General features: G+C 44.2%; 1 long non-coding RNA gene across 2 annotated transcripts in view; it reads left to right on the top strand.

The window, feature by feature from the left end:
* Window positions 1-9,272: 9,272 nt before the first annotated feature.
* The window catches only part of LOC138287618 (uncharacterized), a 62,486-nt gene continuing 55,126 nt past the window's right edge, over window positions 9,273-16,632 (top strand). For both annotated transcript variants that reach the window (XR_011202248.1, XR_011202249.1), the window contains exons 1-2: window positions 9,273-10,830; window positions 12,910-12,953. This is a non-coding gene — a long non-coding RNA (uncharacterized lncRNA). The remainder of the gene's footprint in view (window positions 10,831-12,909; window positions 12,954-16,632) is intronic.

Here is a 16,632-nt window from a genome sequence, read left to right as displayed (position 1 = left end):
CTTGAGGAAATTAAGAGTCCAATTTTAATACAAGTTTGAAATGTCCAATCCGATCCAAAGATCCAAACATAATTTCTTCAAATGTTTGGAAACCCCTCCATGATAATACAATTCAAGCCAACACGTGTTTCGTCATGGGAAATTCTTTTCTATATCCCGAACGACTTCTTAAGGGCTAAAAAATTGTAAATATATTAATTGAGTTAGGAACCAAAATACTCAAACTTAGTCGTTGAAAATTAAATAAAGTAAATAAATGAGTAAAGATCCCAGAACCTAAACCTAAAGTGCAATAGTCTCATGCAACACTGGTGTAGTATCCCTTAAAATCATAATTCACCCAAATGTGAAAGAAAACAGATGAGAGATATATATTAAACACGTGTTCCCCACAAACACCACTGAAACCTATTAAATCAAGCAAACAACCGCCATATTGAGAGGAAATGAATTTGACAGTGCTGACCAAAAAACTCTAAATCCATGCAAAAATAACCTCTGTGTCAACCAGCATGTTTGCGAAAATCCTTAGTAATACCTCCTAATTAGTAAGATCTTCCAAATCCAAAAACAATCGACCGTATTTATCGAGCATTATCCGGTGTTTATATTGTACACCGAACTTCCAGATCTATCGTGTAAACAGAAAACAGGAATACGATTCATTAACACATAATGTTGGCTGAATAGTATAGCCAAACGATTAAAGCCTCATTTATACCATGCGAGCCCCATATGACCCCTATGTCAAATACCTTTAATCCAGAGTCCAATGGTATCAAAGCACTTCCCGTATTAGTCCAACATCATCCGTGAGGTACAATGTAAAAATTATACAAGTTGCTGACATTATATCCCGATAAAACAGGAGCTCGACTATGAGTCTCCTACCAGACCCAGACAATATTCAAAGAGTAAAGAAGATAAAGCAACACCAAACCCGGCACTCACCGTGCTGTAGTGTAATGTTACATATATCGACGAACGCTAAACCGCGACTATGCGACTCAGCTGTAACGCGTATTCACACCGGAAGCTAAGTAGACTTCCGATTGCAATACTAAAGTAAATCCATGGAAAGAGAAAGCGGACTAGCGACTACTTCAATAAATCGGTATCCAACCAAACTTCGGCTTCAAAATAAACACCACCATGCCCACTAAAATATCGAAGCTACAAGTGGAACTCACTATTCACACACATGATCCAATTACCAATGACAATTAAACAGACTCGGCAAAGTATGATTTTTTTCTTTCTTTTTTCTTTCACAGTCAAAACAAAAATAGACCTCCTCCATGACTACACAAACTGCCCACTCAACAATCAATCAATTGATTAGAGATATTTTCCCTCAAATAGTGTTCAGTCTAAAATTGATCTAAGTTGTGCCCAACCCACATGGTATTGCTATCCAACGTACCCTATATAGTATCATAATGACAATGTTGAAGGATTTTGGTTGATAACTCCATGTTGTGTCCCTCATGAATATGGGAAACATTGACATACAAAACAAAACAACAAACAAATAGGTAGATGATACAAAAATCACAAGCAAAGATATCATATAAACAGAAATCAAAATTTCAGTCACCTAGGAAGAAATTCCATTTCCCTATCAGAGTTAAGACCTGATTCCACAGCCCTCAATCTCATGATCCAAAGTGCCTCTTTTTTACGTAGGGCTAACTCTCTATTACCCCCCCTAGGATCTCTAGGGACATGTTCCAGTCCCAAAAATTAAAAGCTCTTATGTACTGATTGTGAATTACAGTCTGCAATATGTGCTACTATTGGGTATCTAGCATCATCATTTTTAAGCGCTCGGACATGTTCACCAATTCTAGTCTTCAGTTGGCATATTGTGCTACCCACATAAATGTTAGAGCATTTACAAGGTATTATGTACACAACATAAGTCGTATTGCAATTGATCAATGAACTAATTTTAAATTGTCTTTTTCCATCAGAGAACTCCTTAATGTTATGGCAAGCCCAGCGGCATACTCCACAGCCGCCACATTTGAAAAAACCCACAAGTCTTGTAGAAAGCCATGTTTTGCCAGGAGAACTAGTAGTGAAACTAGGACTCAAAATACTCTTCAAATTTCTACCTTTTCGATATGTTATTGGCATTCTTTCAGGTATCAACTCTTTTATTGATTCATCTTGAGACAATAAACCCCAATGTGTATTCATAAAAAAATTTAAAATCAAAGAAGCATCATTGAAGTCTGTAATGAACCGAACTACATTAGATTGATCACTCATCTTGCTTCGATCTCTAGTTTTCAAAGTATCACATCTCTCCAAGCGTTTAGCTTTAAAACGAGCCTTCTTCACCATCTTCTTCGAATAGCCTTGTGCTATAAATCTCCTACCCATGTCATCTACCTTTTGGAAGAACTCCTCATCCAAACTACAATTGCGTTGAGCCCTCACAAATTCCGCAAAAGGAATAGAAACTATTTGATGTCTAGGGTGTGAACTATCAGCATGAAGGATAGAATTACATGCCGTAGCTTTACGAAACAGTCAACTCTGAATTTTACCATCTGCAATAAATTCCTCAACATCTAGGAATTCAATACTTACAGAACTGTAATGATATGTGAATTTCACATTCATAGTTTTGGAATTTAAAAAATTGCAAAATTCCACCAATTTCTGTTCTCCACCAGTCCAGATATAAAAACAATCATCTATAAACCTTCCCCAAAACAATATATAAGTTTGCCATTGAGTTGAACCAGGACCCCAAATCCATTTGTGTTCAAACCACCCCATGAAAAGATTTGCATAGGAGGGGGAGAACTTGGATCCCAACGCCACACCTTGTTTTTGTCGAAACCAGTCTTTATTAAACAGAAAGAAATAATTAGTGAGAATAAGATTAATCATTTCAATTAACATAGCAGTGTGTTCCCAAAGACTTGCCGATCTTCTGTGTAAGAAAAACCGAATAGCTTCTTGTCCCAGTTCATGGTTGATACACGTATAAAGTGAAACCACGTCCAATGTCACCAATAACATGTTGCTTTCCCACTCTACATCATTCAAAATACTTAGAATATGTACTTAGAATATATACTTAGAAAAAATTCAAAAATTGAGGGAAAAATGAAATGTTTTTTTAAAACTCTGCTGTTCACAAAAGCTGGGAAGTGGGGGAGCTTAGCACAGCATACCTTTTGTAGATGTCTTTCTTAGAAAAAAACACAGACTTTTAGTGCAATGCACATTTTCCCATTATTAAAAAAGCACAATTTTGCTAAATTAAGGATATTGTATTGGTTCCCACCAAGGAATCACAAATCCTGGGTACCTTTAGAATCTCCAACATGTTGGAAACAAGCATTGGCTAAGACAATAAGGGGGTCATTAGGACCTCGGCGGTCGGCATTAATGTGGCGGGAAGTACCGCCAACAGTCTGGCAGTACTTCCTGCCACATTATTACATTGGGGGTTGACTGAAGCCAACCCGCCAATGTACCACTCCGACCGCCACAGTGGTAACAGCCACCGGGCTGGAGATATTCATCTCCAGCCCGGCAGCTGCTATTGTGCCACCTGCGGGATTGTGACCCCATCTACCGCCATGGTTTTCGTGGCATTCGTAATGCCACAAAAACCATGGTGGTAAGCCATATCAGTGACAGGGAACTCCTTCCCTGTCACTGATAGGAGCCTCCCCCCTACCTCTCCAGTTATCCCCCCACCCCTCTACCTCTCCATACCCCCCAACATCCATGCCCCCCTTTGCGCACACACACACACATTCACACATGCATACACGCAAGCATACATCCAATCACAGACACATCTGTACACACTCACAAACATACACGCAGACACACATTCACATTTCACAACATACACGCACTCACACGTCTTTACATGCACACATGCATTCAACATTCAACACACACCTGCATTCTCACACACACATACATTCACACTCCCCCACACACACACAAACACCTCCTATCCCCCTCCCCTGTCGGAGACCCGACTTACCTGGATCCAGGGGGTCTTCAAGCAGGAGATGGAATGGGGCGCTGCTACTGCCAGCAGCGCCCACCAGCAGAACACCGCCAGGCCGTATAGTTTGTCATAATACGGCTGGCGGTGGTCTACTGGTGTGGCGCTGATGGTGGTAGCAGCGCCACCTTACCGCCATCCGCCAGTATGGCCACAGCCGGATATCCGCCATTCTTGTTGCGGAAATCCGGCTGTGGTCATAATATGGCAGATGGCTGGTAGCCGCAGCGACAGTCTTTTGGCAGCCATCGCCGCGGCGGTAGGCGGTTTTTACCGCCAATGTTGAAATGAGGGCTTAAGTCTTGTTCTATGCAAGAATTATTGCCTTTGCCTATGTCTTTTATAGATGGCTGCTGTTCAGCATGGCTAAAAGTTAGTGGCACATAGGAGAGTGAAGTAGAGTGGCATACCTTGGATGGACATAGAGTAGCATAGAGTGGAGTGGAGTGCCGCAAATTAGAGTGGAGTGGCATAGGGTAGTGTGCCATACAGTGGAGTTGCGTAGATTAGAGTGGCATGGAGTGAGAGAGCATAATTTGGCTGTGCCATTATACATTCAAGAAAGGGCAATAAAATTTATTCAATGACGTATATAATGTTTAAATATATTAATGTAAGTTAGGTGTGCTGGAAGTCATGTAGTTCTGGTTTTACGATATCTTAGTTAAATGATATATTCATAGTTATTCTTCATTTATTGTACCTTATGAGAAATGCACTTATAATTACGTATTTAAATGTGCATTGAGTTCTATGTTAAGTTAGCTGGTGTTAGGGCCTGAAATGTTTTTCTGTGTTTAACCTACAACATGGAAGTTTTGCTCTTGCTGCATATTTCTTTTTTTGCAGGCTTGTCTGCACAAGTCTCCAGTGAATGAAGAGGTATGGGAAGACAGGTTGCCAAGTGAAGGCAGCGTTAAAGAGAAGTTGTAAAGAAGAACTCCCCTCCAGATTCCAGGATATGGGAGTGATCCAAGGTCATCCTGATGCTTGGACTGAGAGATGAATGTCTAATGAGAAGTTACCATTCACAACTGTGCATAGACCATGGAAATGTACTGGCAGTGATGTTGGCTGCCTAAGGTTCTGCAGAGATAAGTGTGGTTTGGTTAGCTAGAGATTCAGATTTCCTTTGCCCTTTGACTAGAGCAGCCCGCCATATTTAGATGTATTGTGACTGAGCAGCTGACCACCACAATGGAGTGCTCTTCCTAGCCGTCAGGCCAGCGGGTTCCGCTGCCAATATTCAGATGTTACAGTCTTGCAGGCAGTGCAATGGCAGTAGTTTGCTAACAGAGAGAGGACATCCCTGGACTCAATGGACATTGGACAATGGCGGTGACCATGGATTAGAGGTAAGTCCCATCCACACACTCAACCATTGCCATATGCGTCCCCCTGCATCACACAAGACACAATACACCACTTTTATACCAATATCCATTGGCATTCCAACACAACATAACACGTACATGCTGCAAATACAGAGACACATACACCCATGACACAACATACACACACCAGGGACATTGCACCCCCACATGACACAGCCAACACAAATAGACACTCATCTACACAAACACCTGCACACACAAGTCCAACTACACGCATCACAACAGCAACTGCCATACAACATGCACCTTGATTCTGCACACAGCAACACAACAGACAAGACAACATCCATGCCATATGCAGGTGGCACACGTACTGAAACAACCACATCACACACTACACCTCCCTCCAGCTCACACTGCCAATCGCATGGCGCGCACATATACACATATTGACACACAAATAACTCGAAGCACAACATGACAGGTACAGCAATATGCACATATCTGCACAGTTGACAAGTGTGAATGTACCATCATTGTGGTGTCAGCATTCATTTGGCAGTTAATGCTGACGCCATAATGACAGCTGTGTATGTGTTCGATATGTGTTGTGTACCACTGTGTCCCCACCCATGCCTGACCCACCCATGTCCTCGACATATATATGCCACAGTAATATAATAAAATTACTGTGACATATATATGTCTGCATTGGTCCCGTGCCCATGTGCAGTGACCCCCTGCAGTATTTTCTCCATGTCTTCCCATGGCAGCAGCGACGGAGGGTCCTGTCCAGTCGTTTCCAGATGGAAATGGAAGTAGAATCGGGAGAAAAGGTGAATTTTCACCCTCTTCCCCCCCCCCCAATCTGCCAAGTTAGAAGTGGAGGTCAGACCACCACTTTTAGCTTGGCGGTTTCGCACATCCAAATCTTTACAACAGTAAGTGCGCTGGAGTTCCACCATCAGCTACACTTTCCTATTGTGCCATTGCAGCGGATTTGAATCCTTGATGGAGTTGGCGGGACTCGGGTGAGTTAAAGTATAGGGGACTGCCAACATTTAAATCGGGTAAGCGGACTGCCAAGGCAGCGGGCGTGTTTTCCATCGTAAAACTGGCGGCGGGACAGTTACCGCCAACATCTAAATCAGGCCCTTAGAGAGGTAAAGACCTCGGTTGCTTTGCTTTGGCTGATGTGACTTTATGCTGTGCACATCTCTCTTTTAGAAACTCTACTCTACAGAAACGTTACTGACACCTTTAACTTATTATTACTTCCATAAATCAGAGAATTCCTGGTTCCCTGTAGCTTATTGGAGTAGCTAGATTTCTATAGGTTCAAAGGCTAGGCAGCGAAATTAAAGTTTGGACTCTGAACACCACGTATTGTTTCTCATCTTTTGAATTGCTGCTACTGAGATTTTAGTATGTCTCATGTTGGTACGATTTAAGTTGATCCAACGCTTTAACTCACCTTTGGTGAATCTGTATTTATAGAGTTTGTTTTTGAGACTCATTTACATTAGTCTGACTTTGTATTTGTAATAAACCTTTTGAACGTTGATTCTTCCTCCGAGATTCAATTTGTGACCAAATGAGTTACAGTGTAAATTGATTAGTTTAGTTTGATGTGTCTCTCCTTACCCTGCAGAACGCTTGAGAGATTCATCGGATCTACAAAACTAGTGAGTGGGACAGACTCTGGGTCAGAGTATAGAAGCACAGAGTGGATGGAGTGGTGTGGAGTGGAGTGGTGTAGATTGGCAGGGAGTGACATAGAGTGGCTTGGCATAGAGCAGAGTACCGTAGAGTAGAGTGGTTAGAGTGAAGGAGAGAAGGACAGAGTAGAGCGACGTGGAGTAGAGTGGAGTGGAGTAGAGCAGCATACAGTGGAGTGGCATGGAGTCGAGTGACAGAGTACCATGGTGTGAGGATGAGTGCCATAGAGTAGAAGGGCATAGAGTGGAGAGGTGTAAAGTGATATAGAGCAAACTGTAGTGGCATAGAGTGGAGTGGAGTGGAGTAGTGTTGAGTGGAGCAGAGTAGAGAAGCACAGTTGTGGGTGTACTGGGGATGAGTGGCTGAGAGGCAACGAAAATAAGCATACTGCATCAACTATAATTAAGGTGTAAATTTGTTGTTAGTGTGGCATCTATACATTATAACGGCTTAATCCAACCCATTTATTTTAGTTGTACGAGTAAGCTAAAAGATGCAAGGATGGACAAACAGGGTCCAAAAATTTGTTTGAAAACAGAACGAATGGAGAAATAAACACGAGAGCTGGAAACACAGAAAGTGTCCTGAAATGTGTACCTCATTCACAGCACAATCAGTGAAGGGACAATGTTGAAGAGGAATGTATCAGTGCTTGGTTCATGCTCCACATAATGAAAAAAAGTGATGCCTGGCATGTGCTGGCCAATTAGGAGGCAACAAAAACGAATGTCAATGAAACAAACAAGGAGTAAGCAATGGGTGTGCTCCAAACCCTTTATTGTAAACAATGCTTCTCTTAAGCAAGAATGATGTGCAGACGAGATCTTTACATTTCACTGTGTGATACAGGGTGGGCCTTCCAGCACCTAACCTCTAAACAGCCGTGGAGGCTCAATTGAAGGTGCTGTCCAATCGAGTGGGGCAGGACTTAGAGCCAGTGATGGCCTAAGAAACCTCTTCTGTCCTCTACAAAGTTCAACAAAAATGACAGCTTCTGAACCTGCCTCCAGATTTTACAAATGATGCAAAACCCTGAATGGCTGAGGCACCAGAGCTTCCAAAAAAACAAACGGGAAACCTATTCTATGTAGAGGTTTCCAGTTCACCCTAGGTTCACTGTGTGATATTAGCTTTTCTCCAGGCAGCCATGCCGAGGGTTCTGAAAAAGTGTGACACGTGATTGACAGGTCTGTGAGAGCAAGGCAAGTATTGCAGTGAGTGAAGAGTAGGTAAGTGAGCTGGTGATTCATTGTGTTCCACAACATGTTGAGTATTCTGCACAATGCAACCTCCGTGCTATCCTTGAAGAAATGGTCATGCATTCCACACATAGCCAGATGTATCTGAAAGGGAAGGGCAGAGAGCCAAGAACATGGTGTGCCGCGCCCTGCAACAAAATAAGTAAACAGTGGAGAACCTCACGTTCGGGTCTTGTTTTATATCCTCCACAAAGCAGAGTTCTACTTCGAAATAGCAAGTACAGTCATCCAGTGTAGCATAGGCTTGGTGTCCATGTTTCCATGCTGGTGCCAACTCCCCACAACAAGTTATCTAAAAATAAGACAGTTCTTTCTCCCTCTGAAATGTAGCCAAGTAAAACCCAAGAAATGTAATCTACAGAGTTCTCAAGCTCCGAACGGGACATACAAAGGGAACCGAATGCCCATATACCCTGACTTCATTCTGGCGGCACAGCGGCCAGGCATGAATTCTATGTCAGGACCAGAGGCTTCGGATTACGCTTATCTCTTATCTTTACTGCAACACACAGCAGCCAATAACATTAAAGAGAACATGAAAACTACATTTCCCACCATCCCCGTAATGACCCTCCAATCAGGCAGCATAGTCACTCATAAAGTCCGAAGCAAGCAAAGTCCGTCCTCTTTCTTTGCTGCTTCGCACCAGAGAGAAGTGCCTTGTTTTTACTGTGTTGTGATTACGAGTGTTTTCATTCACATTTCATTGTCTAGTAAAAGCGCGACTATTGCCTTCATGCGCTGCACCGGTAAACGTTAATTTAAATAGCGGTTTCATTTGTTTTTCTTAAAAACGATCGACGATCTTTTTTTCTCACGATCGTCTAGCCGATGGAGGGCCTTCGAGAAACGTGACCTCAAAGGGCAGTCCCCTTTCTGTTCCGACGATCGCGCATGCTCAAACCAAGACTTTCTTGGTTTCTTGTTAGCGCGATCGTCAGAGAGAGGGCTCTCTGCTCGGCTGAAACTCCGTTTTTTCCAGTACACGCCCGGAGGGGCTGAAATAATACCAACAGAGCTCTGCTCTAGGAGGAACAGGTGCCAGGCCCCTCAAGCACTCTGACTGCCCCAAAGTGAATGTCTTTTGTTGCCAGTAAATTGTATTGAGCTCTACCGGCAAGGAAGGTCTGTTGACCTTTTGGGCACTGGGGTTTCCACCCCCATTGCTAAGTGGCAATAAATATATATTTGCCATAATGCCCCCTTTTCTCATTATGGCTCAACAAGATGATTACTATGGGGAATACTCAGAAGGCCATCAGATGGAAGAACGCCTGGTTGGGGCTCTTGATTTTCATGTGCAAGACTCTGTAAATAGGGCTTTAGTTAACGCTTTACGCCCTTTTGCCCAACCTATATTTCATTTTGGCCGCAGTCGTTTTGGTGCAGGCTCGGGGAACACCACCCCTAATGAGGTCGAAATAAATGAGCCTGGCCGGTCTGATTCAGACCCCTTGTGACATACCATTAATGCGGTTCTAAATTATCACGAATACGGTGCCTTTTTCGAACAGGGCTCTGTTCACACACCAGTCTACAATTGACTCTTCAGACTCCTCCTCTACTTCCGACTTGTAGGATAAGTCCTCCTCAGATAAACGTAAAGGAAAACGCAAATCCAAAAAGCACCATTTAGACAATAATGATCCTTCTTCCCCTCCGGCGAAGAAGCTGCTCTTTGACCCAGATAATATCATCCACCCAAAATCAACCAAATGGACTCCCTGCCCGGCAGCTTACGTCCAATCCAGACTCAGAAAGAGTTTTGAGAAAGATGTGCGCAGTACTCTGAGATCAGAATGCCCTGGCCCAGCCCTCGAGGGAAAAGTAGCGGACACTCCGGAACTGGACCCACATATGATTACTTTTCTTTAAAAAAATTCCAGAGATCCCAAGAAAGGGATTGATAGAGCTTGGCGAGGCTTCCAAGATAAACTCCCGGACATCTCAGGTACCCTTACCAAAATCCTGGTTTTGGCCATCCAGGCAAAGGAGTTGCAAGAGCCCATCGACCCTGACACCCTGTTGCAATGGGTGAGCCATCTGCCTGCTAGGTTACGCAAACTGTTCAATGTCTACTGAACACAGGAAGTCCTTCCTCCTCCGTATCAACCCCAAACTGTCGGAATTGGCCTCAGCGGACGCTGGGCCAGCGGCCAAGGGACTCTTGTTTGGTGGTAAATTTGTGAAAGATCTTGGCAAATACGTTGTTACTTTTTCGCCGCTAGACAAAGCCCAAACTTCCATTAAAAAAGTATTTAACAATAGCCTTTTTCAGCGGGCTGGGAGTTTCAGGGGTCGCTCGTCAGGCCGTTACTCTTCACAGACCTCCCGCCCTTACCAAAGATCTTGTGGGGACTCCAATTATCAATCCACCCCAACTTCTATCCCAACAGAAACCTTGGATACAGGGGTCGTAACCCCAGAGGACCTCGCAGAGGAGGTTATTATGGACAGAATGCCTCTCAAACAGGTGAGTCTAATTCCCCACTCAGAGGTTGTTTTGGGGGGGAAGAGTGAGTCAGTTTATGCAAAACTGGTTGTTGATTACTCAAGACGCCTGGGTGCTAGACCCCATATCGGGCTACCAACTGGAATTCTACTCCGAACCCCTCCAACATGAGATTTCTCCCCCTCTCCTTTTTTCCCAACAAGAGATGGTTTTTATAGACCAAGAGTTAGAGGCGCTGTTACAAAAAGGCACTATTGTAGAATCATACCCGCATCCAAGAGGATTCATCAGCACGATCTTTTTAGTCCAGTAGAAAGGGGGAGGATCCCGTTTAGTCCTCAATCTGAAGCAATTCAACTCTTGGATAATATATCGACATTTCAAGATGGAGGGTATTCATCTCCTCAGGGAACTGTTACAACAGGGAGACTGGTTGGTTGGGTTAGACCTCAAAGATGCGTATTTGACCATTCCAATTTTTGCCCCTCATCGCAGATTTCTTCAGTTCTTTTGGCTAAAACAATGCTACGAATTGACACCCCTTCCCTTCGGCTTTTCGGCAGTGCCCTGGTGCTTCATGAAAGTGATGCGCCCAGTGGTGCAATGGCTGCAAGAAAAAGGAGTTTATTTGATCATTTATCTAGACGACATCCTAATTATGGCCCAGGAAGAACGCCTTGCTCATCTCCATCTTTCATGGACGATACAGCTTCTTCAGGATCTCAGTTTCGTCATAAACGTAGAGAAATCTCAACTTACCCCAGTTCAGAACATAGAATTCTTAGGTTTCAGGATAGATTCTGTGGCGCCTCTTTTGAAACTGTCTTTGACAAAGAGACTTGCTATAAAGAAAGAATTGAGGAAAGCCTAGTTAGCTCCTTCGATTTCCTTGAGGGTACTTGCCCGTCTGGTGGGCCTCCTAGCATCGCCTATTCAAGCCATTTTCCCGGGTCCTCTTCATTATCGGGCTCTTCAAAGACTGAAGATCCTTCATCTTCAAAAGGGTTTGACATATTCCGAATCGATTGTACTCTCCCAAGATGCTCAGACGGAACTTCAATGGTGGCTGAATCATATGGACACTTGGAACGGCAGAGCGATATTTGCCTCGGTTCCAGAAGTGGTCATAGAATCAGATGCCAGCAGATGGGACTGGGGTGCCAGATGTGGACAGATAGAAACAGGGGGTCGTTGGTCTACGGAGGAACTCAACCTCCACATCAATTGCCTAGAACTCCTTGCAGGTTCTTTCGGAGTGAAGACTTTGTCCCCGTCCAAATCAAAATGCTGCATTCTCCTTAAGATGGACAATATTTCCGTGGTTTACTATGTCAACCAACTGGGGGAACTCGTTCCAAGATGTTAGCGGAAATTGCCAAAGATTTTTGGCACTTTTGTCTAGATCACCAGATTTCGGTGACAGCGGAATAGATTCCAGGGAGAGTGAATTTGGTGGCGGACTGGAATTCCAGGTATCTGAGGGATGCCAGCGATTGGCATCTTCAACCCAGAATTTTTCAGTATTTGAACCGCCTCTGGGGCCCATGCAAGATAGATCTTTTTGCTTCTCGTCTGAATTCTCAACTCCCACTCTTTTTCAGTTGGAGACCAGATCCGAATGCCCTCAGTTTGGATGTGTTTCTCCAGAATTGGGAGGGACATCTTCACTTTGCTTTTCCCCCTTTCTCCATGATTCAACGGGTTCTATCGCAAACCATTCGACAAAAATCAGAATTGATTCTGATAACCCCGTATTGAAAAGCACAACCATGGTTTCCGATAGTTCTAAGCTGGTGCTGTGCCGCCCCAGTTCAAATTCTCCCATCATGGGACCTCTTATTAGACCCTCTGGGGAAACCTCATCCCCTGAACCTGGAGAATCAGTTGATATTCATAGCTTGGAGGATTTCGGGGAACCCCCTTGTACGAGGTTGGCCGATCGAAAACACCAGACTGCCTGTTATGGGTGTTAGATATATTGCCTTTATTGCTCTTTATACAGTATCAATGGTGTTGTGGGCGGATGTCTTGTAGATAGGTATGGGTGAGTGTCTTCTTTCTTCTAGTCGCTAATCTTGTCTTCTTCATTCTTTCTTCCAGAGGCCTCGCGGGAAGCGTGTGGGGACAGAAGAAGAATAGATGTGGTAAGTGTTTGGTTTTTTCACCCCTCCTTTTTCCCTCTCTACTTCTCCTCTCCACTCTACTATCTTACTGCGTGGTTTTTCCTGCTATCCTTATCTTCCTCTGCTATCTTTTTCTTTCAGCCAGTTGGGTTTTCCCTTGGTCCCTCAGTGTTTCCCTTTCTTATCCCTCTTTCCTGATGCTGGCGTTTTTTTTTTCCTTTTTATTTACTTTCTTTTCCTCACTCGTATTATTTATATATTTTTTTCTTTTTCCCTTGTCTTTTACCTATTATACGCTTGGCGTATACGTCTCGCTAATGTCTTTTCCTTTCTTCCTCTTTGGTCTGTTCCTGTTCTTTTCTTTCTCTCTTCTTGCTCTTCAGGCTAAGCTCCTCTGGTTTACTGTCTTACATTGTTCTCGTCTTTGTCTTTCCAATTCCTTACACCTCCCCCATTCTCCCCGTGCTCTTAGTGCTGTGCCCGTGATTTACCCCTTTTCCGCCCCCCTCCCTCCTCCCTGTCCCGAACTCCCGTACCTGGCTTGGCCACGCTTCTCCTGAAGCGTGGCGGGCTCACTCGTGGGCTCCCCGGGGCCAGCGGTCCTCTTCTCGGTATCGGGTCCGCAAGGATCTTGATTCCGGCTTCGGTCCGGGCGTTGGATGGAGAGTCCTGGTGTCTTCCACATCTTCCTCGTCCCTCGTCCTCCGCTGCTCGTCCTCCGATTCTCCCGTCGGCTTTCTCAATCTTCTCCACCGGATCCCGACTCTCTTCCCTTGAATGGGTGAAACCACCCCTTTTACGGCCTCATGTCTGCGCGGCTTCGGCAGGGAGCCAATGGAAAGGGGTTCTCCCCGGGTTCCTTCGGGTTGTCCGGGGCAGAGACAGCACAAGACATATTGGTGTGCGGATCGGTCCGGTCCGATCTGTCACACCCCTCAAGCTCCGGGAATTTCAGAAGACACTAGAATTTTTCTTGCCCAATCCTTGGCACCTAGTACGCATAAACGATATGCCTCTGCCTGGAAGAGATGGTTGGATTGTTGTGATCAAAGGAAAGTGGATCCCATGGGGGCCACAGTGCAAATGATTGCACATTTTTTGTCTCATGTGGCGGCTCAGGGTTTAGCATACAGAACAGTGAATCATTTTAGGTCAGCCATTTCGAATAAGCACCTCCATGTAAATGGGAAATCAGTAGGTGAGCATCCACTAATTTGTAAACTGTTGCGTGGTGTTCATATGCTTCGCCCTCCTCTTCCAAAGTATTCATCTCTTTGGGATGTAGAAGTCATTTTAAAATTCTTGATGGCGTGGCCGGCTAACAAGGGCCTTTCAAGGAAGCAGTTATCAGCAAAATTAACTATGTTGCTTTGTTTAATCTCATGCAGGAGAGTTTTGGATGTCAAAGCACTGGATATTGCAGGTAGAGTTTCCTTTCGTATTTCTAAACGCACAAAATCAAATTCGAAATGTATTAGTTATCCAACATTCAGGGACAATTCCAAACTGTGTGTAGTAAATTGTTTGAAATCATATGAAGATGTGACTAGAGAATTTAGAAGAGATGTACACGGACAATTGTTAATTTCTTTGAGAAAGCCCTTTGGGCCAGTCTCTTCTGCCACTCTTGCAAGATGGGTCAGAGGTTTGTTGCAAGAAGCTGGCATAGATGTTTCCATTTTTGGAGCTCACTCTGTTAGAGGAGCTATGGCATCTAAAGCTTTTAATACGGGCTCCACATTAGAGGATATAATGACAGCAGCTGACTGGTCATCGGATTCTACATTTAAGGTATTTTATCATAAACCAATTGTTGATGTTGCTTCTAATCTGATCGCTCAGCTTTGAACTAACATAATCCGAAGCCTCCAGTCCTGACATAGAATCAAAAATGTTCTAGCTTACGCGACAAGAATTTTCAATTCTATTAAGGACACGGAGGCGAGGATTATCCCACCCAGGAGAGTTGTTTATTAACAATCTAAAAATCAGACATTTTTCCCACCCCGTATGAAGTTATTATGTATTCCATTCTCAACATTATTATGTTAAAATGCATTCAAATATTGATAATGGTCAGGAGGTTACCGTTTTAATTTCTTCATTTAGATGAGAAAACTACCTGATGGAAGTGGACGATTTCTGTGATGTCTTGGAGATATCCTGATGTTTCCGGCATCGTTGTGCTTTTCTATCTGAGTTCCGGTTGAAGTTTTGCTTATGACGGTCTCAGTTTGCTAGGATTGGTTCAGTTATCTGGTTAAGGACATACAAAGAAAGAGGACGGACTTTGCTTGCTATGGACTTTATGAGTGATTATGCTGCCTGATTGAAGGGTCATTACGAGGCTGATAAGGATGATGGGAAATGTAGTTTTCATGTTTTCTTTAATGTTATTGGCTGCTGTGTGTTGCAGTAAAGATAAGAGATAAGCATAAGCTTAATAGAATTGAAAATTCTTGTCGCGTAAGCTAGAAAAGGTTTGATTCCTGCCTGCCAAACTACTCCTACAGAAGGCTGGAGTTTCATATTCCCTAGTTTACCCTGCTAAACTGCGAGTTGCTGTGAACGGACGGCCGCAGCTCTTCACTTACCAAGACCTAGCTCACAAGTTCTGTGACAGCCTTAGTAGCAATTCTGCGGAGCGGAAAACAGTCTCTGATGGCGAGGATTGTGGTGCCCTCAGTGATAATGATTAGCCACCAGGCCACATCCCCTGTCATTGCAGTCAATGGCTAGATATACCACCCCCACAAACTGTATGTTACATGCTAGAACCTGCTCTGGACTGCTGGGATTGGAGAGAGCAAGTCTGGAAATTAGATCCTGGGTCTCTTTGCTATGCTTCACTGGGCTCTTATGGATAAGCCACCCTCATGGCGTGCCCAGACACCATCACCTACGGGGAATGGAGTTCGCCTGGTAACCAGTAGCAATAGTGATCCCCATGGAGCACTAACAAGGTGATATGGGACAGAAAAGGTAGATACATCATACTATGTGGGACTTTGCAAGGCAAATACATGGCAATTGTCTCCTTGTATTGCCACAGTGTGGATGATCCTGATTTCATTATGGACTTTTGGCACCGGGTGATGGGCCGGGGCTGCGGTGTCATAGAATGGGGAGGTGACTATAATGTGATACTGGATGCAGTGATGGGTAGATCTAGAACCACAGGCAGCTCACCAAATACACAATATCATTACAGACAAGAACCTAGTTGACATATGGAAGCTGTTTAGGGCACATGCATCACCTACACACAAAACATGTGGTCGTGGATAGACTATTGGTTGGTCACTCCGGTTCTCTGCTCCTGCGTCGTGTGAGTACACTCTCTGACAACTCTCCAGAGCTCAGAGAGCTTTTCACAGAGGGAACGCAAACAAGGATGTTTGCATGGAGGCTCCCATCAGGGGCACTCCGTGACCAAGTAGTGAGTGAAGACATCCACACCGCTATTGCGGACTACTTCACCCTTAACTCCAAGACATCCCGGGGTTCTCTTTGGGCGGCCTTCAAGGTGGTGAAAAGAGGGGCCTGTATATCTAAATAGCTGTGTGTCTCCAGCTACTTGCGTGCCCAACTGGCACAACTGGCGACAGACATCCGTAATCTGGAGCTGTGCCACTCTGCGACTGGTGACAAAGCCATGCTTGGAAACATCCAGCGAACGTTCATTGAATACAATGAGCTG

The sequence above is a fragment of the Pleurodeles waltl genome, chromosome 4_1, assembly GCF_031143425.1.
Source record: "Pleurodeles waltl isolate 20211129_DDA chromosome 4_1, aPleWal1.hap1.20221129, whole genome shotgun sequence".
Taxonomy (NCBI): domain Eukaryota; kingdom Metazoa; phylum Chordata; class Amphibia; order Caudata; family Salamandridae; genus Pleurodeles; species Pleurodeles waltl.
Note: the sequence above shows the minus strand (reverse complement) of the source record. Positions and strands in the feature narration are given on the sequence as shown.